The sequence below is a fragment of the Oncorhynchus kisutch genome, linkage group LG16 (assembly GCF_002021735.2).
Source record: "Oncorhynchus kisutch isolate 150728-3 linkage group LG16, Okis_V2, whole genome shotgun sequence".
Lineage (NCBI taxonomy): Eukaryota > Metazoa > Chordata > Actinopteri > Salmoniformes > Salmonidae > Oncorhynchus > Oncorhynchus kisutch.
The window spans coordinates 47,092,894-47,117,893 of NC_034189.2; positions in this window are offsets into that span (position 1 = coordinate 47,092,894).

Below are 25,000 nucleotides of genomic sequence, written 5' to 3' on the forward strand. Positions count from 1 at the left end.
AGAATGTTATAGTGTATAGAGTGTTATAGTGTATATAGTGTTATAGTGTATAGAGTGTTATAGTTTATAGAGTGTTATAGTGTATAGAATGTTATAGTGTTATAGTGTATAGAGTGTTATAGTGTATAGAGTGTTATAGTTTATAGAGTGTTATAGTGTATAGAATGTTATAGTGTTATGGTGTAGAGAGTGGTATAGAGTATAGAATGTTATAGTGTTATAGTGTATAGAATGTTATAGTGTTATAGTGTATAGAATGTTATAGTGTATAGAGTGTTATAGTGTTATAGTGTATAGAGTGTTATAGTGTATAGAGTGGTATAGTGTATAGAATGTTATAGTGTTATAGTGTATAGAATGTTATAGTGTTATAGTGTATAGAATGTTATAGTGTATAGAGTGTTATTGTGTTATAGAGTATAGAATGTTATAGTGTTATAGAGTGTTATAGTGTTATAGTGTATAGAATGTTATAGTGTATAGAGTGTTATAGTGTATAGAGTATTATAGTGTTATAGAGTGTTATAGTGTATAGAGTGTTATAGTGTTATAGTGTATAGAGTGTTATAGTGTTATAGTGTATAGAATGTTATAGTGTTATAGTGTATAGAATGTTATAGTGTTATAGTGTATAGAATGTTATAGTGTATAGAATGTTATAGTGTATAGAATGTTATAGTGTTATAGTGTATAGAATGTTATAGTGTCATAGTGTATAGAATGTTATAGTGTTATAGTGTATAGAATGTTATAGTGTCATAGTGTATAGAATGTTATAGTGTTATAGTGTATAGAATGTTATAGTGTTATAGTGTGTTATAGTGTATAGAGTGGTATAGTGTATAGAATGTTATAGTGTCATAGTGTATAGAGTGTTATAGTGTTATAGTGTATAGAATGTTATAGTGTTATAGTGTGTTATAGTGTATAGAGTGGTATAGTGTATAGAATGTTATAGTGTATAGAATGTTATAGTGTTATAGAGTGTTATAGTTTATAGAGTGTATAGTGTATAGAATGTTATAGTGTTATAGTGTATAGTGTATAGAGTGTTATAGTGTTATAGAGTGGTATAGTGTATAGAATGTTATAGTGGTATAGTGTATAGAATGTTATAGTGTTATAGTGTATAGAATGTTATAGTGTTATAGTGTTATAGGGTATAGAATGTTATGGTGTATAGAATGTTATAGGGTATAGAATGTTATAGTGTATAGAATGTTATAGGGTATAGAATGTTATAGTGTATAGAATGTTATAGTGTATAGAATGTTATAGTGTATAGTGTTATAGTGTATAGAATGTTATAGTGTTATAGTGTATAGAATGTTACAGTGTTATAGTGTATAGAGTGTATAGTGTATAGTGTTATAGTGTATATAATGTTATAGTGTTATAGTGTATCGAATGCTATAGGGTATAGAATGTTATAATATTATAGTGTATAGAGTGTTATAGGGTATAGAATGTTATAGTGTTATAGTGTATAGAGTGTTATAGTGTATAGAATGTTATAGTGTTATAGTGTATAGAATGTTATAGGGTATAGAATGTTATAGTGTATAGAGTGTTATAGTGTATAGAATGTTATAGTGTTATAGTTAGTGTATAGAATGTTATAGTGTATAGAGTGGTATAGTGTATAGACTGTTATAGTGTATAGAATGTTATAGTGTTATAGTGTATAGAATGTTATAGTGTATAGAGTGTTATTGTGTTATAGTGTATAGAATGTTATAGTGTTATAGAGTGTTATAGTGTTATAGTGTATATAATGTTATAGTGTATAGAGTGTTATAGTGTATAGAGTATTATAGTGTTATAGTGCATAGAATGTTATAGTGTTATAGTGTATAGAATGTTATATTGTTGTAGTGTATAGAATGTTATAGTGTTATAGTGTATAGAATGTTATAGTGTATAGAATGTTATAGTTTATAGAATGTTATAGTGTTATAGTGTATAGAATGTTATAGTGTCATAGTGTATAGAATGTTATAGTGTTATAGTGTATAGAGTGTTATAGTGTTATAGTGCATAGAATGTTATAGTGTTATAGTGTATAGAATGTTATATTGTTGTAGTGTATAGAATGTTATAGTGTTATAGTGTATAGAATGTTATAGTGTATAGAATGTTATAGTTTATAGAATGTTATAGTGTTATAGTGTATAGAATGTTATAGTGTCATAGTGTATAGAATGTTATAGTGTTATAGTGTATAGAATGTTATAGTGTCATAGTGTATAGAATGTTATAGTGTTATAGTGTATAGAATGTTATAGTGTTATAGTGTGTTATAGTGTATAGAGTGGTATAGTGTATAGAATGTTATAGTGTCATAGTGTATAGAGTGTATAGAGTGGTATGGTGTATAGAATGTTATAGTGTATAGAATGTTATACTGTTATAGAGTGTTATAGTGTATAGAGTGTATAGTGTATAGAATGTTATAGTGTTATAGAGTGTTATAGTGTATAGAGTGTATAGTGTATAGAATGTTATAGTGTTATAGTGTATAGTGTTATAGTGTATAGTGTATAGAGTGTTATAGTGTTATAGAGTGGTATAGTGTATAGAATGTTATAGTGGTATAGTGTATAGAGTGTTATAGGGTATAGAATGTTATAGTGTTATAGTGTATAGAGTGTTATAGTGTATAGAATGTTATAGTGTTATAGTGTATAGAATGTTATAGGGTATAGAATGTTATAGTGTATAGAGTGTTATAGTGTATAGAATGTTATAGTGTTATAGTGTATAGAGTGTTATAGTGTATAGAATGTTATAGGGTATAGAATGTTATAGTGTATAGAATGTTATAGTGTTATAGTGTAGAGAGTGTTATAGTGTATAGTGTATAGAGTCTTATAGTGTCATAGTGTATAGAGTGTTATAGTATATATAGTGTTATAGTGTATAGAATGTTATAGTGTTATAGTGTATAGAATGTTATAGTGTCATAGTGTATAGAATGTTATAGTGTTATAGTGTATAGAAATGTTATAGTGTCATAGTGTATAGAATGTTATAGTGTTATAGTGTATAGAATGTTATAGTGTCATAGTGTATAGAATGTTATAGTGTTATAGTGTATAGAATGTTATAGTGTTATAGTGTGTTATAGTGTATAGAGTGGTATAGTGTATAGAATGTTATAGTGTCATAGTGTATAGAGTGTTATAGTGTTATAGTGTATAGAATGTTATAGTGTTATAGTGTGTTATAGTGTATAGAGTGGTATAGTGTATAGAATGTTATAGTGGTATAGTGTATATAATGTTATAGTGTTATAGTGTATAGAATGTTATAGTGTTATAGTGTATAGAATGTTATAGTGTTATAGTGTATAGAGTGTTATAGTGTTATAGTGTATAGAATGTTATAGTGTATAGAGTGTTATATTGTATATAGTGTTATAGTGTATAGAGTGTTATAGTTTATAGAGTGTTATAGTGTATAGAATGTTATAGGGTATAGAATGTTATAGTGTATAGAATGTTATAGTGTTATAGTGTAGAGAATGTTATAGTGTTATAGTGTGTTATAGTGTATAGAGTGGTATAGTGTATAGAATGTTATAGTGTCATAGTGTATAGAGTGTTATAGTGTTATAGTGTATAGAATGTTATAGTGTTATAGTGTGTTATAGTGTATAGAGTGGTATGGTGTATAGAATGTTATAGTGTATAGAATGTTATAGTGTTATAGAGTGTTATAGTGTATAGAGTGTATAGTGTATAGAATGTTATAGTGTTATAGTGTATAGTGTTATAGTGTATAGTGTATAGAGTGTTATAGTGTTATAGAGTGGTATAGTGTATAGAATGTTATAGTGGTATAGTGTATAGAGTGTTATAGGGTATAGAATGTTATAGTGTTATAGTGTATAGAGTGTTATAGTGTATAGAATGTTATAGTGTTATAGTGTATAGAATGTTATAGGGTATAGAATGTTATAGTGTATAGAGTGTTATAGTGTATAGAATGTTATAGTGTTATAGTGTATAGAGTGTTATAGTGTATAGAATGTTATAGGGTATAGAATGTTATAGTGTATAGAATGTTATAGTGTTATAGTGTAGAGAGTGTTATAGTGTATAGTGTATAGAGTCTTATAGTGTCATAGTGTATAGAGTGTTATAGTATATATAGTGTTATAGTGTATAGAATGTTATAGTGTTATAGTGTATAGAATGTTATAGTGTTATAGTGTATAGAATGTTATAGTGTTATGGTGTATAGAATGTTATAGTGTCATAGTGTATAGAATGTTATAGTGTTATAGTGTATAGAATGTTATAGTGTCATAGTGTATAGAATGTTATAGTGTTATAGTGTATAGAATGTTATAGTGTTATAGTGTGTTATAGTGTATAGAGTGGTATAGTGTATAGAATGTTATAGTGTCATAGTGTATAGAGTGTTATAGTGTTAGAGTGTATAGAATGTTATAGTGTTATAGTGTGTTATAGTGTATAGAGTGGTATAGTGTATAGAATGTTATAGTGGTATAGTGTATATAATGTTATAGTGTTATAGTGTATAGAATGTTATAGTGTTATAGTGTATAGAATGTTATAGTGTCATAGTGTATAGAGTGTTATAGTGTATAGTGTATAGAGTGTTATAGTGTATAGAATGTTATAGGGTATAGAATGTTATAGTGTATAGAATGTTATAGTGTTATAGTGTAGAGAGAGTTATACTGTATAGTGTATAGAGTCTTATAGTGTCATAGTGTATAGAGTGTTATAGTATATATAGTGTTATAGTGTATAGAATGTTATATTGGTATAGTGTATAGAATGTTATAGTGTTATAGTGTATAGAATGTTATAGTGTTATAGTGTATAGAATGTTATAGTGTTATAGTGTATAGAATGTTATAGTGTTATAGTGTATAGAGTGTTATACTGTTATAGTGTATAGAATGTTATACTGTTATAGTGTATAGAATGTTATAGTGTTATAGTGTATAGAATGTTATAGTGTTATAGTGTATAGTGTATAGAGTGTTATAGTGTATAGAGTGTTATAGTGTTATAGTGTATAGAATGTTATAGTGTATAGAGTGTTATAGTGTATAGAATGTTATAGTGTTATAGTGTATAGTGTATAGAGTGTCATAGTGTTATAGTGTTATAGTGTATAGAGTGTTATAGTGTATAGAATGTTATAGTGTATAGAATGTTATAGTGTTATAGTGTATAGAGTGGTATAGTGTATAGAATGTTATAGTGTTATAGAGTGTTATAGTGTATAGAGTGTATAGTGTATAGAATGTTATAGTGTTATAGTGTATAGTGTTATAGTGTATAGTGTATAGAGTGTTATAGTGTTATAGAGTGGTATAGTGTATAGAATGTTATAGTGGTATAGTGTATAGAGTGTTATAGGGTATAGAATGTTATAGTGTTATAGTGTATAGAGTGTTATAGTGTATAGAATGTTATAGTGTTATAGTGTATAGAATGTTATAGGGTATAGAATGTTATAGTGTATAGAGTGTTATAGTGTATAGAATGTTATAGTGTTATAGTGTATAGAGTGTTATAGTGTATAGAATGTTATAGGGTATAGAATGTTATAGTGTATAGAATGTTATAGTGTTATAGTGTAGAGAGTGTTATAGTGTATAGTGTATAGAGTCTTATAGTGTCATAGTGTATAGAGTGTTATAGTATATATAGTGTTATAGTGTATAGAATGTTATAGTGTTATAGTGTATAGAATGTTATAGTGTCATAGTGTATAGAATGTTATAGTGTTATAGTGTATAGAATGTTATAGTGTTATAGTGTATAGAATGTTATAGTGTCATAGTGTATAGAATGTTATAGTGTTATAGTGTATAGAATGTTATAGTGTCATAGTGTATAGAATGTTATAGTGTTATAGTGTATAGAATGTTATAGTGTTATAGTGTGTTATAGTGTATAGAGTGGTATAGTGTATAGAATGTTATAGTGTCATAGTGTATAGAGTGTTATAGTGTTATAGTGTATAGAATGTTATAGTGTTATAGTGTGTTATAGTGTATAGAGTGGTATAGTGTATAGAATGTTATAGTGGTATAGTGTATATAATGTTATAGTGTTATAGTGTATAGAATGTTATAGTGTTATAGTGTATAGAATGTTATAGTGTTATAGTGTATAGAGTGTTATAGTGTTATAGTGTATAGAATGTTACAGTGTATAGAGTGTTATATTGTATATAGTGTTATAGTGTATAGAGTGTTATAGTTTATAGAGTGTTATAGTGTATAGAATGTTATAGGGTATAGAATGTTAGAGTGTATAGAATGTTATAGTGTTATAGTGTAGAGAATGTTATAGTGTTATAGTGTGTTATAGTGTATAGAGTGGTATAGTGTATAGAATGTTATAGTGTCATAGTGTATAGAGTGTTATAGTGTTATAGTGTATAGAATGTTATAGTGTTATAGTGTGTTATAGTGTATAGAGTGGTATGGTGTATAGAATGTTATAGTGTATAGAATGTTATAGTGTTATAGAGTGTTATAGTGTATAGAGTGTATAGTGTATAGAATGTTATAGTGTTATAGTGTATAGTGTTATAGTGTATAGTGTATAGAGTGTTATAGTGTTATAGAGTGGTATAGTGTATAGAATGTTATAGTGGTATAGTGTATAGAGTGTTATAGGGTATAGAATGTTATAGTGTTATAGTGTATAGAGTGTTATAGTGTATAGAATGTTATAGTGTTATAGTGTATAGAATGTTATAGGGTATAGAATGTTATAGTGTATAGAGTGTTATAGTGTATAGAATGTTATAGTGTTATAGTGTATAGAGTGTTATAGTGTATAGAATGTTATAGGGTATAGAATGTTATAGTGTATAGAATGTTATAGTGTTATAGTGTAGAGAGTGTTATAGTGTATAGTGTATAGAGTCTTATAGTGTCATAGTGTATAGAGTGTTATAGTATATATAGTGTTATAGTGTATAGAATGTTATAGTGTTATAGTGTATAGAATGTTATAGTGTCATAGTGTATAGAATGTTATAGTGTTATAGTGTATAGAATGTTATAGTGTTATAGTGTATAGAATGTTATAGTGTCATAGTGTATAGAATGTTATAGTGTTATAGTGTATAGAATGTTATAGTGTCATAGTGTATAGAATGTTATAGTGTTATAGTGTATAGAATGTTATAGTGTTATAGTGTGTTATAGTGTATAGAGTGGTATAGTGTATAGAATGTTATAGTGTCATAGTGTATAGAGTGTTATAGTGTTATAGTGTATAGAATGTTATAGTGTTATAGTGTGTTATAGTGTATAGAGTGGTATAGTGTATAGAATGTTATAGTGGTATAGTGTATATAATGTTATAGTGTTATAGTGTATAGAATGTTATAGTGTTATAGTGTATAGAATGTTATAGTGTCATAGTGTATAGAGTGTTATAGTGTATAGTGTATAGAGTGTTATAGTGTATAGAATGTTATAGGGTATAGAATGTTATAGTGTATAGAATGTTATAGTGTTATAGTGTAGAGAGAGTTATACTGTATAGTGTATAGAGTCTTATAGTGTCATAGTGTATAGAGTGTTATAGTATATATAGTGTTATAGTGTATAGAATGTTATATTGGTATAGTGTATAGAATGTTATAGTGTTATAGTGTATAGAATGTTATAGTGTTATAGTGTATAGAATGTTATAGTGTTATAGTGTATAGAATGTTATAGTGTTATAGTGTATAGAGTGTTATAGTGTTATAGTGTATAGAATGTTATAGTGTATAGAGTGTTATAGTGTATAGAATGTTATACTGTTATAGTGTATAGAATGTTATACTGTTATAGTGTATAGAATGTTATAGTGTTATAGTGTATAGAATGTTATAGTGTTATAGTGTATAGTGTATAGAGTGTTATAGTGTATAGAGTGTTATAGTGTTATAGTGTATAGAATGTTATAGTGTATAGAGTGTTATAGTGTATAGAATGTTATAGTGTTATAGTGTATAGTGTATAGAGTGTCATAGTGTTATAGTGTTATAGTGTATAGAGTGTTATAGTGTATAGAATGTTATAGTGTATAGAATGTTATAGTGTTATAGTGTATAGAGTGGTATAGTGTATAGAGTGTTATAGAGTTATAGTGTATAGAGTGTTATAGTGTATAGAGTGTTATAGTGTTATAGTGTTATAGTGTTATAGTGTATAGAATGTTGTAATGTTATAGTGTATAGAATGTTATAGTGTTATAGTGTATAGAATGTTATAGTGTATAGAATGTTATAGTTTTATAGTGTATAGAATGTTATAGTGTTATAGTGTTATAGTGTATAGAATGTTATAGTGTTATAGTGTATAGAATGTTATAGTGTTATAGTGTATAGAATGTTACAGTGTTATAGTGTTATAGTGTATAGAATGTTATAGTGTTATAGTGTTATAGTGTATAGAATGTTCTAGTGTTATAGTGTATAGAATGTTATAGTGTTATAGTGTATAGAATGTTATAGTGTTATAGTGTATAGTGTATAGAGTGTTATAGTGTTATAGTGTATAGAGTGTTATAGTGTATAGAGAGTTATAGAGTTATAGTGTATAGAGTGTTATAATGTTATAGCGTTATAGACTTATAGGGTGTTATAGAGTGTTATAGAGTGGTATAGAGTGTTATAGAGTGTATAGTGTATAGAGTGTTATAGTGTAGAGAGTGTTATACAGTGTTATAGTGTATAGAGTGGTATTGTGTATAGAGTGGTATAGTGTATAGAGTTTATAGAGTGTTATAGAGTGTTACAGTGTATAGAGTGTTACAGTGTATAGAGTGTTACAGTGTATAGAGTGTTATAGAGTGTTACAGTGTATAGAGTGTTATAGTGTGTAGAGTGTTATATTGTATAGAGTGTTATAGAGTTATAGAGTGTCAGTGTATAGAGTGTTATAGAGTGTTATAGTGTGTAGAGTGTTATAGTATATAGAGTGTTATAGAGTTATAGAGTGTTATAGTGTATAGAGTGTTATAGAGTGTTATAGAGTGTTATAGAGTGTTATAGTGTGTAGAGTGTTATAGAATGTTATAATGTATAGAGTGTTATAGTGTATAGTGTATAGAGTGTTATATAGTGGTATTGAGTGTTATAGTGTATTGAGTGTTATCGTTTTATAGGTTGCTATTGTGTATAGAGTGTTATAATGTATAGAGTGTTATAGTCTATAGAGTGTTATAGAGTGTTATAGTGTTTAGAGTGTTATAGTCTATAGAGTGTTATAGAGTGTTATAGTGTATAGAGTGTTATAGTCTATAGAGTGTTATAGAGTGTTATAGAGTGTTATAGAGTGTTATAGTGTATAGAGTGTTAAAGTGTGTAGAGTGTCTGTTCTCTCCTCCGCTAGCTATATTAGACAGCATTATTTGTACATGAATGCTGTGATTGGTTAGTTCCTTCAGGCCTTTAGGTCCCCATAACCATTTATCATCCCTGAGCATGTATGTATGTGTGTGTGTCTGTGTGTGTGTGTGTGTGTGTGTGGTGTGTGCGTGCGTGCGTGCAAGCGTGTGTGTGTATACGCCTCTGAGTGTATGTGAGCACCTTAAGGGCTCCATAGCCATTACTCAACACAGTTAAATTTGCTGTGGTGGCTGGGGATGACCGGGTCCTCCCTCCTGCTGCCCCCCTTCTCTCTCTCTCTCTCTCTCTCTCTCTCTCTCCTCTCTCTCTCCTCTCTCTCTCTCTCTCTCTCTCTCTCTCTTTCTCTCCAATTCAAGGTGATATATTGGCATGGGAAAGATTATGTTTACATTGCCAAAGCAAGTTAAAATGATAAACAAAAGTGAAATAAGCAATACAAAGTGAACAGTAAATATTACACTCACACAAGTTCCGAAATAATATAGCCATTTCAAATGTCATATTATGTCTATATACAGTGTTGTAACGATGTGCAAATAGTTAAAGTACACAAGGGAAAATAAATCAACATAAATATGGGTTGTATTTACAATGGTGTTTGTTCTTCACTGGTTGCCCTTTTCTTGTGGCAACAGCTCACAAATCTTGCTGCTGTGATGGCACACTGTGGTATTTCACCCAATAGATATGGGAGTTTATCAAAATTGGATTTGTTTTAGAATTCTTTGTGTGTCTGTGTAATCTGAGGGAAATATGTGTCTCTAATATGGTCATACATTTGGCAGGAGGTTAAAAAGTGCAGCTCAGTTTCTACCTCATTTTGTGGCCAGTGTGCACATAGCCTGTCTTCTCTTGAGAGCCATGTCTGCCTTCTCAATTGTAAGCCTATGCTCACTAAGTCTGTACAATTTTTTCAACTTTGGGTCAGTAAAATTGGTAAGGTATTCTGCCACTGTGTACTCTCTGTTTAGGATAAAATAGCATTCTAGTTTGCTCAGGTTTTTGTAAATTCTTTCCAATGTGTAAAGTAATTATATTTTTGTTTTCTCATGATTTGGTTGGGTCTAATTGTGTTGCTTTCCAAAAATCAAATTTGACATTTGTTCAGTACATTGTTTTCACTGAAGAAATGTACAAGTCTGCTGTTATTGATAATGCAATGGATTTTTCTAAGGTTGCTGTTTACGCATATCCCACTGTAGTTGTTGGGGTCAAATTTGTTTCCACTTTTGTGGATTGGGGTGATCGGGGAATATGCCAGAGCTGTGCCACCAGAGACTCTGGGTTCGAGCCCAGGCTCTGTTGCAGCCGGCCACGACCGGGAGGTCCGTGGGGCGACGCACAATTGACCAAGCATCGTCGGTTTGTCTGCTAGGTGCACGGTGTTTCCTTAGACACATTGGTGCGGCTGGCTTCCAGGATGGATGCGCGCTGTGTTAAGAAGCAGTGCGGCTTGGTTGGGTTGTGTTTTGGAGGACACATGTCTCCTGAGCCCATACAGGAGTTGTAGCAATGAGACAAGACAGTAACTACTAACAATTTGTTATTTAAAAAAAAAAGAGATTAGTATAACCAATTGGAATTTGTGGTCTGTATATTTAATTTAGGATACCATCAACCCCACAGGCCTTTTTGTGTTGGAGAGTTTGTATTTTGTCCTGTAGTTCATTCAATGTAATTAGAGAATCCAGTGGGTTCTGGTCGTCATTAATAGTTGATTCTAAGATTTGTATTTGATCATGTATATGTTTTTGCTGTTTGTTCTTTGTCCTTTGTTATAGAGCCAAAATATTGGAGAAGTCATTTATCTATACATTTCCGTTTTGGACAGATAACTCTTCGTGTTGTTGTTCGTTTCAATTTTCCAAGAAGTGGTTCGATTCTATGGATTCTTCCATTACATTGAGCTGATTTCTGATGTGCTGTTCCTTCCATGCTACTTTCCTTCCATCTATAGCATTTCTTAATATTGTGCAATTCCTTTGGCTTAGCACAATTGGTTGGGCGCCCGTAAAACTGCTGCCATTTCTTCCGACAACATTTTGTCAGGGTCCTGGCAAAAGTTGGGATTGCTGCCTTGTAGAGGTGGACCTGGTCGTAAAGGCTGTTCAAATCCAGGGTGGAGTGGTGGGCCAGGTAGACGTTAGGTTTTGAGGCACAGTCTTGAAAATGCTTGCATTCACCCGCTGTATGGTGGCAGGGGGAAAGTATTTTCGTGGTAGCAGGGTGGAGATAACCACTTGTGTGTTGGGGAAAGTGGAAGAAGATTTTTCAATCACTCCCTTGAGTGCTGTGGCCACCCTTTCTTGATGGGCCCTCAGGTCATTTGTGCCCGTGTGAATTATGATGTGGCTGGGGGACCCTAGTCTGTCCTCTGACAACAGCTCCAGGGCATGCCTAGTGTTTGTCCTCTGACAACAGCTCCAGGGCATGCCTAGTGTTTGTCCTCTGACAACAGCTCCAGGGCATGCCTAGTGTTTGTCCTCTGACAACAGCTCCAGGGCATGCCTAGTGTTTGTCCTCTGACAACAGCTCCAGGGCATGCCTAGTGTTTGTCCTCTGACAACAGCTCCAGGGCATGCCTAGTGTTTGTCCTCTGACAACAGCTCCAGGGCATGCCTAGTGTTTGTCCTCTGACAACAGCTCCAGGGGGGTTTGAAGAGGTGTGATCAGACTCACTCAGGATGGGCGAGTCGTCACAGAGAGAGATGTGTAATGTTTACTGTTAATTTGTATTGTTTATTTCACTTTATATATTCACTTTATATATTATCTACCTCACTTGCTTTGGCAATGTTAACACATGTTTCCCATGCCAATAAAGCCCTTGAATTGAATTGAGAGAGCTTTTCCTGCTGTGCTCTCTTTGATCTGGTAAAGGTCCTGTTGGAACTGCTTGAGGATGCCCTGCACCATTACTTCTCCCAGACTTGTACACGTTGACAGAGGTTGTTTCAATTTCCTCATTTTCAAGTATTCTGAGTTTCCACTCTGGGCCAATGCCCTCTCTCTTAACATAGTGCTCTTACAGCACTGTGCCATGCCAGGAGATGGTCTGTGTTAATATAGCACTGTGCCATGCCAGGAGATGGTCTGTGTTAATATAGCACTGTGCCATGCCAGGAGATGGTCTGTGTGGGAAATGAAGTTGCTTACGTTCCCCTCTTTGTAGCAGTCAGCAAATAGTGTCTCAGGATTGTTCTTGTGCAGTGTTATTTTTAATATCCATGGAAGTCCAATTTTCACACCTCTCACTTCACACTTCAGTGCTAATTGAAGTTGCAGCCAGGTACTTTCTCTCCTAGCAGCTTGGTAGCTTAGTAGCCTTATTCATTAAGCTTAATATAACAAAAGAGATGATTGTCTTTTACTTTTTGACTTCAGAAGTAGGTTCATTACTCACTCAGTTTTGTGTTGGATGGTATTTCCAGGTTCCGCTGTGTTTCTTCTGAAGGTTTTGGTTTGTTCTTGGTAGTAATAGTCCATTCAGGTAATTTTGTCCAAAATCACGGTTTTAGGCATGGAATTTTGATTTGGAATGAAGGTCTTGATGTTGAGGTAAGTATCCCCTGTAAGTCCCTCTCTTAATTCAATTGGATTCATGTCACGCCTGCTCCCGTTCTTTCCCCCCAGCGCTCGATGGCGCCAGGCTGCCCTGCATTACGCACTCCTGCCTTCCCTCGTCACGTGCTCCAGTGCTGACGCTGTTCCTGTCCTGTTGCATGTCCGTTCCTAATTAAATGTCTACTTCCTGTACCTGCTTCTATTCTCCAGCGTCATTCCTTACAGAATGCAGCAGCCATCACACGAAGCATCGGGGAGTACTGGCGTTCCGGTTGGTGGTGACGTCGGCCCTGGGTCGCCGTCGATGGTGCTGAGACAGCTTGTCAGGCTTCCACGCCCTATCTGGATCGGGAGGTTTCTTTGCCCCAGTTGGCTCGGAAGGCGCCCATCCCACTTCGGCCTCAGCCAGATCGTCTTGTTTGTTGGTAACGTCGGGATGGATTCCGCCGTCGATGGAACCGGGGGTGCCTAAGCCAGCTCGTTGGGCTTCCACGTCCTAGCTGGCTCGGGACGTTTCCTTGCCTAAGCCAGCTCGTTGGGCTTCCATGTCCTAGCTGGCTCGGGACGTTTCCTTGCCTAAGCCAGCTCGTTGGGCTTCCACGTCCTAGCTGGCTCGGGACGTTTCCTTGCCTAAGCCAGCTCGTTGGGCTTCCATGTCCTAGCTGGCTCGGGACGTTTCCTTGCCTAAGCCAGCTCGTTGGGCTTCCATGTCCTAGCTGGCTCGGGATTGTTCCTGTTCCCAAGAAAGCTAAGGTAACTGAGCTAAACGACTACCGCCCCGTAGCACTCCCTTCCGTCATCATGAAGTGCTTTGAGAGACTAGTCAAGGACCATATCACCTCCACCCTACCTGACACCCTAGACCCACTCCAATTTGCTTACCGCCCAAATAGGTCCACAGACGATGCAATCTCAACCACACTGCACACTGCCCTAACCCATCTGGACAAAAGGAATACCTATGTGAGAATGCTGTTCATCGACTACAGCTCGGCATTCAACACCATAGTACCCTCCAAGCTCGTCATCAAGCTCGAGACCCTGGGTCTCGACCCCGCCCTGTGCAACTGGGTACTGGACTTCCTGACGGGCCGCCCCCAGGTGGTGAGGGTAGGCAACAACATCTCCACCCCGCTGATCCTCAACACTGGGGCCCCACAAGGGTGCGTTCTGAGCCCTCTCCTGTACTCCCTGTTCACCCACGACTGCGTGGCCACGCACGCCTCCAACTCAATCATCAAGTTTGCGGACGACACAACAGTGGTAGGCTTGATTACCAACAACGACGAGACAGCCTACAGGGAGGAGGTGAGGGCCCTCGGAGTGTGGTGTCAGGAAAATAACCTCACACTCAACGTCAACAAAACTAAGGAGATGATTGTGGACTTCAGGAAACAGCAGAGGGAACACCCCCCTATCCACATCGATGGAACAGTAGTGGAGAGGGTAGCAAGTTTTAAGTTCCTCGGCATTCACATCACAGACAAACTTAATTGGTCCACTCACACAGACAGCATCGTGAAGAAGGCGCAGCAGCGCCTCTTCAACCTCAGGAGGCTGAAGAAATTCGGCTTGTCACCAAAAGCACTCACAAACTTCTACAGATGCACAATCGAGAGCATCCTGGCGGGCTGTATCACCGCCTGGTACGGCAACTGCTCCGCCCACAACCGTAAGCCTCTCCAGAGGGTAGTGAGGTCTGCACAACGTATCACCGGGGGCAAACTACCTGCCCTCCAGGACACCTACACCACCCGATGTTACAGGAAGGCCATAAAGATCATCAAGGACATCAACCACCCGAGCCACTGCCTGTTCACCCCGCTATCATCCAGAAGGCGAGGTCAGTACAGGTGCATCAAAGCTGGGACCGAGAGACTGAAAAACAGCTTCTATCTCAAGGCCATCAGACTGTTAAACAGCCACCACTAACATTGAGTGGCTGCTGCCAACACACTGACACTGACACTGACTCAACTCCAGCCACTTTAATAATGGGAATTGATGGGAAATGATGTAAATATATCACTAGCCACTTTAAACAATGCTACCTTATATAATGTTACTTACCCTACATTATTCATCTCATGTGCATACGTATATACTGTACTCTATATCATCGACTGCATCCTTATGTAATACATGTATCACTAGCCACTTTAACTATGCCACTTTGTTTACATACTCATACTCATCTCATATGTATATACTGTACTCGATACCATCTACTGTATCTATGCTGCTCTGTACCATCACTCATTCATATATCCTTATGTACATATTCTTTATCCCCTTACACTGTGTATAAGACAGTAGTTTTGGAATTGTTAGTTAGATTACTTGTTGGTTATTACTGCATTGTCGGAACTAGAAGCACAAGCATTTCGCTACACTCGCATTAACATCTGCTAACCATGTGTTTGTGACAAATAAAATTTGATTTGATTTTGATTTGATGTTTCCTTGCCTAAGCCAGCTCGTTGGGCTTCCATGTCCTAGCTGGCTCGGGACGTTTCCTTGCCTCAGTTGGCTCGGCAGGTTCCTATCCCACGTCATGCTCCGCCGTATCATCAGGTTTCCACGCCGCAGTGGGATCGACAGGTGTTCATGCCTCAGCTGGATCGTCAGGCTCCTATGCCTCAGCCAGGTTGCCAGGCTCCTACGCCCCTGCCGGTCCGTGGGGAGTTTACCCCCAGCCGGCTTGCCCAGCGCCCATGTCTCTGCCGGGACTCACTCAGTCACCTGTTTATTACCTCCCCTATATTTGTCAGTTCCCTGCTCTGTTCCCCACTGCTGCATTGTATTGTCATATGTCTTTTTGTTTCCCAGTGCTGACGCTGTTCCTGTCCTGTTGCATGTCCGTTCCTAATTAAATGTCTACTTCCTGTACCTGCTTCTATTCTCCAGCGTCATTCCTTACAATTCAATTCAGGGGGCTTTATTAGCATGGGAAACATATGTTAACACTGCCAAAGCAAGTGAAGTAGCTAATATACAAAAGTATAATAAACTATTTGATTTATTTAAAAAAATATCACCTTTATTTAACCAGGTAGGCAAGTTGAGAACAAGTTCGCATTTACAATTGCGTCCTGGCCAAGATAAAGAAAAGCAGTTCGACACATACAACGACACAGAGTTACACATGGAATAAAACAAACATACAGTCAATAATACAGTAGAAACAAGTCTATATACGATGTGAGCAAATGAGGTGAGAAGGGAGGTAAAGGCAAAAAAAGGCCATGGTGGCAAAGTAAATCAAATATAGCAAGTAAAACACCGGAATGGTAGATTTGCAGTGGAAAAATGTGCAAAGTAGAAATAAAAAATAATGGGGTGCAAAGGAGCAAAATAAATAAATAAAATAAAATAAATACAGTAGGGAAAGAGGTAGTTGTTTGGGCTAAATTATAGGTGGGCTATGTACAGGTGCAGTAATCTGTGAGCTGCTCTGACAACTGGTGCTTAAAGCTAGTGAGGGAGATAAGTGTTTCCAGTTTCAGAGATTTTTGTAGTTCGTTCCAGTCATTGGCAGCAGAGAACTGGAAGGAGAGGAGGCCAAAGAAAGAATTGGTTTTGGGGGTGACCAGAGAGATATACCTGCTGGAGCGCGTGCTACAGGTGGGTGATGCTATGGTGACCAGCGAGCTGAGATAAGGGGGGACTTTACCTAGCAGGGTCTTGTAGATGACATGGAGCCAGTGGGTTTGGCGATGAGTATGAAGCGAGGGCCAGGTCGCAATGGTGGTTAGTATATGGGGCTTTGGTGACAAAACAGATGGCACTGTGATAGTGTCACGCCCTGGTCTTAGTATTTTGTGTTTTCTTTCTTTATTTGGTCAGGCCAGGGTGTGACATGGGTTTATTTTGTGGTGTGTTTTTGTATTGGGGTTTTAGTAGGTATTGGGATTGTGGCTGAGTAGGGTTGTCTAGGAAAGTCTATGGCTGCCTGAGGCGGTTCTCAATCAGAGTCGTTGTCTCTGATTGGGAACCATATTTAGGTAGTCAGGGTTTCACTGAGTGTTTGTGGGTGATTGTTCCTGTCTCTGTGTTAGTTGTCACCAGATAGGCTGTATTAGGTTTTCACGTTCCGTTTGTTGTTTTGTATTGTTAGTTTTTTTCTTCTTTATTAAAGATGTATATCATCAACCACGCTGCATTTTGGTCCAACTCTCCTTCGGCGGAAGAAACCCGTAACAGATAGACTGCATCCAATTTGTTGAGTAGGGTATTGGAGGATATTTTGTAAATGACATCGCCGAAGTCGAGGATTGGTATGATGGTCAGTTTACAAAGGTATGTTTGGCAGCATGAGTGAAGGATGCTTTGTTGCAAAATAGGAAGCCAATTCTAGAATAAACTTTGGATTGGAGATGTTTGATGTGGGTCTGGAAGGAGAGTTTACAGTCTAACCAGACACCTAGGCATTTGTAGTTGACCACGTAATCTAAGTCAGAGCCGTCCAGAGTAGTGATGTTGGACAGGCGGGCAGGTGCAGGCAGCGATCGGTTGAAGAGCATGCATTTAGTTTTACTTGTATTTAAGAGCAATTGGAGGCCACGGAAGGGGAGTTGTATGGCATTGAATCTTGCCTGGAGGGTTGTTAACACAGTGTCCAAAGAAGGGCCAGAAGTATACAGAATAGTGTCGTCTGCGTAGAGGTGGATCAGAGACTCACAAGCAGCAAGAGCGCCATCACTGATGTATACAGAGAAGAGAGTCGGTCCAAGAATTGAACCCTGTGGCACCCCCATAGAGACTGCCAGAGGTCTGGACAGCAGACCCTCTGATTTGACACACTGAACTCTATCAGAGAAGTAGTTGGTGAACCAGGCGAGACAATCATTTGAGAAACCAAGGCTGTCGAGTCTGCCGATGAGGATGTGGTGATTGACAGAGTCGAAAGCCTTGGCCAGATCAATGAATACGGCTGCACAGTAATGTTTCTTATCGATGGCGGTTAAGATATCGTTTAGGACCTTGAGCTTGGCTGAGGTGCACCCATGACCAGCTCTGAAACCAGATTGCATAGCAGAGAGGGTATGGTGAGATTCGAAATGGTCGGTAATCTGTTTGTTGACTTGGCTTTCGAAGACCTTAGAAAGGCAGGGTAGGATAGATATAGGTCTGTAGAAGTTTGGGTCAAGAGTGTCCCCCCCTTGGAAGAGGGGGATGACCGCAGCTGCTTTCCAATCTTTGGGAATCTCAGACGACACAAAAGAGAGGTTGAACAGGTTAGTAATAGGGGTGGCAACAATTTTGGCAGATCATTTTAGAAAGAAAGGGTCCAGATTGTCTAGCCCGGCTGATTTGTAGGGGTCCAGATTTTGCAGCTCTTTCAGAACATCAGCTGAACGGATTTGGGAGAAATGGGGAAGGCTTGGGCGAGTTGGGAAGGCTTGAGTTGCTGTGGGGGGTGCAGTGCTGTTGACCGGGGTAGGAGTAGCCAGGTGGAAAGCATGGCCAGCCGTAGAGAAATGCTTATGAAATTCTCAATTATAGTGGATTTATCAGTGGTGACAGTGTTTCCTTTCTTCAGTGCAGTGGGCAGCTGGGAGGAGGTGTTCTTATTCTCCATGGACTTTACAGTGTCCCAGAACTTTTTTGAGTTAGTGTTGCAGGAAGCAAATTTCTGCTTGAAAAAGCTAGCCTTGGCTTTTCTAACTGCCTGTGTATAATGGTTTCTAGCTTCCCTGAAAAGCTGCATATCACGGGGGCTGTTCGATGCTAATGCAGGACGCCATAGGATGTTTTTGTGTTGGTTAAGGGCAGTCAGGTCTGGGGAGAACCAAGGGCTATATCTATTCCTGGTTCTACATTTCTTGAATGGAGCATGCTTATTTAAGATGGTTAGGAAGGCATTTAAAAAAAATAACCAGGCATCCTCTACTGACGGGGTGAGATCAATATCCTTCCAGGATACCCCGGCCAGGTCGATTAGAAAGGCCTGCTCGCTGAAGTGTTTCAGGGAGCGTTTGACAATGATGAGTGGAGTTCGTTTGACCGCTGACCCATTACGGATGCAGGCAATGAGGCAGTGATCGCTGAGATCTTGGTAATAAATAAAAATGATCAGTAAACATTACACTCACAAAAGTTCCAAAATAATAAATACATGACAAATGTCATATTATTATACAGTGTTGTAACAATGTACAAATGCTTGTACATCTCTCTCTCTCACTCACTCACTCACTCACTCACTCACTCACTCACTCACTCACTCTCCATAAACTCACCCTTCCTATCTCTCTCTCTGTCTAGCCAGGCTCTCTGTCTGTCTGTCCTCCCCCATCTCCAACTCCTCATACACAGTCTAGTCAGGCTGTTCTGTCTGTCTTTCCCTACCCATCATAAACACACACAGAAATAGAAACACACACACACGCACACAGAGGAAATGAATCCTGCTTAAGGAAGTATTATGTTGTATCCAGACAGAGTGAAGTCTTGAAGCACAGATGACAACAGATACATGCAGAAACCTTTCCTCCACTAGCTAAGATACTATTTCATATCAAACCATGATAGTATTTCATATTTGATTTATTCTCTATGAATGTCTATGAAGGCCTATACCCCTCCTGGAGAAAGTGATCTTATCAAGAATGGTTATCTGTCTCAGATCACTCCATCACTCCTACAGAGAACAGAGTACAATGTGATGTATTGACAGACAGACAGACAGACAGACAGACAGACAGACAGACAGACAGACAGACAGACAGACAGACAGACAGACAGACAGACGCACAGACAGACAGACAGACAGACAGACAGACAGACAGACAGACGCACAGACAGACAGACAGACAGACACACAGACAGACAGACGCACAGACAGACAGACAGACAGACAGACAGACAGACAGACAGACACACAGACAGACAGACGCACAGACAGACAGACAGACAGACAGACGCACAGACAGACAGACGCACAGACAGACAGACAGACAGACAGACAGACAGACAGACAGACAGACATGGATGTACTGCAGGGGGTTTTGTTGAAAGAACAGAAAGAACACTGATAAAGAACAGAAAGAACAGTGAGAGATTTGGCGGCTCAGTTACACTTATTAGGAGAAGAATGTAGATGGTGTCCATGTGTGTGTGTGTGTGTGTGTGCATAAGTGTGTGTTTGTGTGTCTGTGTGTAAGTATGTGTGTGCACTGACGAAAGTAGATAATATCTGCATTCTGATTGGCTTACTCCAAAGCTCCTGTGTCAAACGAGCTCACATTTCACAGACCTTAGAGTCTACAGCAGTCAAATTCAGTGCAGTCAGAAATGTGATTTCCCTGTGTTTTATACATATTTCCACACTATGAAGTTGGAAAAATACTGTGAAATTGTGAAAGTGATGATAATGTTATTTTAGTGTAAGAGCTGTTTGAAAAGACCACCTGAAATCTCTGTCTGTTTTGGTGGGATGGGGTTTGACCTGCCGGGTGACCTGCCAGGTCAGTACATTAGTTAATAGACCAATAATAGAGTTCCAAACCTCTCTGCCAATAACAGCTAGTTTCCCCTCCCCACTCAGCCCTCTCCAAGACAGTCCTAGCTAAATTCTTGCTTGAGAAATTGCTATTTGCTAAGAATATATTTTTGACGATTTTTAAAAAATTTGACCAGGTAAGTTGACTGAGAACACATTCTCATTTACAGTAACGAGCTGGGGAATAGTTACAGGGGAGAGTAGTGGGGATGAATGAGCCAATTGTAAACTGCGGATGATTTGGTGGCCATGATGGTATGAAGGCCAGATTGGAAATTTAGCCAGGACACTAGGGTTACCACCCCTACTCTTATGATAAGTGCCATGGGATCTTTAGTGACCACAGAGAGTCAGGACGTCCCTTCCAAAAGACAGCACCCTACACAGGGTAATGTCCCTAATCACTGCCCTGGGGCAATGGGATATTTTTTTTTAGACCAGAGGAAGGGTGCCTCCTGCTGGCCGTCCAACACCACTTACAACAGAATCTGGTCTCCCATCCAGGGACAGACCAAGACTAACCCAAGACTAACCCGCTTAGCTTCAGAAGCAAACCAGCAGTGGCTTTGAAAACAATCCCAGTAAGGTAATTACTTGTTACCCAGAATTGATTTGATATTGAAATAAAAACAGCTGCATTGGAACTTTAAGTCACTGTCCAATTTAGTTAATATAACAGTATAGTTCTGTTTCTATAGCAGTCTACTTCAGTTTAAAGAACCATTTAGTTAATATGACAGTCTAGTTCTGTTTCTATAGCAGTCTACTTCAGTTTAAAGAACCATTTAGTTAATATGGCAGTCCAGTTCTGTTTCTATAGCAGTCTACTTCAGTTTAAAGAACCATTTAGTTAATATGGCAGTCCAGTTCTGTTTCTATAGCAGTCTACTTCAGTTTAAAGAACCATTTAGTTAATATGGCAGTCCAGTTCTGTTTCTATAGCAGTCTACTTCAGTTTAAAGAACCATTTAGTTAATATGACAGTCTAGTTCTGTTTCTATAGCAGTCTACTTCAGTTTAAAGAACCATTTAGTTAATATGACAGTCTAGTTCTGTTTCTATAGCAGTCTACTTCAGTTTAAAGAACCATTTAGTTAATATGACAGTCCAGTTCTGTTTCTATAGCAGTCTACTTCAGTTTAAAGAACCATTTAGTTAATATGACAGTCTAGTTCTGTTTCTATAGCAGTCTACTTCAGTTTAAAGAACCATTTAGTTAATATGACAGTCCAGTTCTGTTTCTATAGCAGTCTACTTCAGTTTAAAGAACCATTTAGTTAATATGGCAGTAGGAGTGAGACACACACACGTAAGTTATACGCCAGCTGCCCACACGCGTAAACACACACACCCACTCCCACTCCCACCAGCTGTTTTCTGGCAGCAAGGCTCGGCATTCGGGACTAAATAAGCAGTAAAAACAGACAGACGGAGACACTGAGGGTGTGAAAGAGAGAAAGGAGAGAGGGTGGAAGGGAGGGAGGGTGAGAGAAAGAGAGTATAGAGAAGAGAGAGAGCGAGAGCGAGATCACTCCCTCATCTGTCTGTTAGCCATCTAACCCTCTAGCCAGGTGCAGCAGACTAACAATAGACTGTTTACAGACCATTACAGACAGACCATTACAGACAGACCATTACAGACAGACCATTACAGGCAGACCATTACAGACAGACCATTACAGGCAGACCATTACAGGCAGACCATTACAGGCAGACCATTACAGGCAGACCATTACAGGCAGACCATTACAGACAGGCCATTACAGGCACACCATTACAGGCAGACCATTACAGGCAGACCATTACAGGCAGACCATTACAGACAGACCATTACAGGCAGACCATTACAGGCAGACCATTACAGGCAGACCATTACAGGCAGACCATTACAGGCAGACCATTACAGGCAGACCATACACCAGGAGAGAGAGACAGAGAGGGTCAAATGTCTACTGTTGCTGAAGATCTGGTGCTACTTTCCCCAACCAAGGAGGGCCTACAGCAACACCTACAGTTGAAGTTGGAAGGTTACATGCACTTAGGTTGGAGTCATTAAAACTTGTTTTTTGGCCTCCCGAGTGGTGCAGTGGTCTAAGGCACTGCTGTGCCACTAGAGGTTCTGGTTTCGAGTCCAGGCTCTGTCGCAGCCGGCCGCGACTGGGAGGCCCATGGGGCGGCGCACAATTTGCCCAGCGTCGTCTGGGTTAGGGAGGGTTTGGCCGGCAGGGATATCCTTGTCTCATTGCGCACTAACGACTCCTGTGGTGGGCCGGGCGCAGTGCATGCTGACATGGTCGCCAGGTGTACGGTGTTTCCTCCGACACATTGGTGCGGCTGGCTTCTGGGGTGGATGAGCAGTGCGGATTGGTTGGGTTGCAGCGATGAGAAAGACTGTAACTACCAATTGGATACCAAAAAAGTGTTTTTCAACCTTTTCACAAATGTATTTTTAACAAACTAAAGTTTTGGCAAATCAGTTAGGACGTCTACTTTGTGCATGACACAAGTCATTTTGTGTGTGTGTGTGTGTGGTCTTACCTGACTCAATAGTATACCTGTAACGGTTTTCGTCTGGTGAAGGAGAAGAGGAGCAAGGTGCAGCGTGGTAAGTGTTCATTTTAATAAACTAAATAAACTAAACACTGAAATGACAAAAAATAATAAAGAGTGAGAACGAAAAGGAAACAGTTCTGTAAGGAATACGCACAAAACAGAAAACAATCACACACAACCAAAATGGGGAAAACGGGCTGCCTAAGTATGATTCTCAATCAGAGACAACCAGGCCACAAAGACATAAAAAAGGAACTAAGGTCAGAACGTGACAATACCAGTAACAATAGCCAGTTGATGTAAGGTTCCCAGAGATCCTCTGTAGGCCATGGGAGCTATCTCCCCTATATACATATTTAACAATTAACAGAAAAAACAGAACAAACTAGAATGCTATTTGGCCCTAAACAGAGAGCACACAGTGGCAGAATACCTGACCACTGTGACTGACCCAAAATTAAGGAAAGCTTTGACTATGTACAGACTCAATGAGCATAGCCTGCTTCAAGAGAAGACAGGCTATGTGCACACTGCCCACAAAATGAGGTGGAAACTGAGCTGCAATTCCTAACCTCCTGCCAAATTTACAACCATATTAGAGACACATATTTCCCTCAGATTACACAGACACACAGACACAGACACTTCCATATCTATTTGGTGAAATACCACAGTGTGCCATCACAGCAGCAAGATTTGTGAGCTGTTGCCACAAGAAAAGGGCAACCAGTGAAGAACAAACACCATTGTAAATACAACCCATATTTATGTTGATTTATTTTCCCTTGTGTACTTTAACTATTTGCACATCGTTACAACACTGTATATAGACATAATATGACATTTGAAATGGCTATATTATTTCGGAACTTGTGTGAGTGTAATATTTACTGTTCACTTTGTATTGCTTATTCATTGTACTTGCTCTGGCAATGTAAATATATGTTTCCCATGCCAATATATCACCTTGAATTGGAGAGAGAGAGAGAGAGAGAGAGAGAGTCTGGGGGAGGGGGGTGGACAACAGATAGAACAGCCTAACTAGACTGTATGAGGAGTGAGGTGGGGGGAGGACAGACAAACAGACAGAACAGCCTGACTAGACTGTGTATGAGGAGTGGGGAGGGGGAGAACAGACAGACCTACAGAACAGCCTGATCAGACTGTATGAGGAGTGGGGTGGGAGGAGGACAGACAGAACAACCGGACTAGACTGTGTATGAGGAGTGGGGTGGGAGGAGGACAAGCAGACAGAACAGCCTGACTAGACTGTATGAGGAGTGAGGTGGGGGGAGGACAGACAAACATACAGAACAGCCTGACTAGACTGTGTATGAGGAGTGGGGAGGGGGAGGACAGACAGACAGAACAGCCTGACTAGACTGCGTATGAGGAGTGGGGAGGGGGAGGACAGACAGACAGAACAGCCTGACTAGACTGTGTATGAGGAGTGGGGAGGGGGAGGACAGACAGACAGAACAGCCTGACTAGACTGCGTATGAGGAGTGGGGAGGGTAAGGACAGACAGATAGACAGACAGACAGACAGACAGACAGACAGAACAGCCTGACTAGACTGTGTATGAGGAGTGGGGTGGGAGGAGGACAGACAGACAGAACAGCCTGACTAAACTGTGTATGAGGAGTGGGGAGGGTAAGGACAGACAGACAGACAGACAGACAGACAGACAGAACAGCCTGACTAGACTGTGTATGAGGAGTGGGGAGGGTAAGGACAGACAGACAGACAGACAGACAGACAGACAGACAGACAGACAGACAGACAGACAGACAGAACAGCCTGACTAGACTGTGTATGAGGAGTGGGGTGGGAGGAGGACAGACAGACAGAACAGCCTGACTAGACTGTGTATGAGGAGTGGGGTGGGAGGAGGACAGACAGACAGAACAGCCTGACTAGACTGAGGGAAGGGGGAAGCGGAGGGCGTGAACCCCCTACCCTACCCAGCCCACA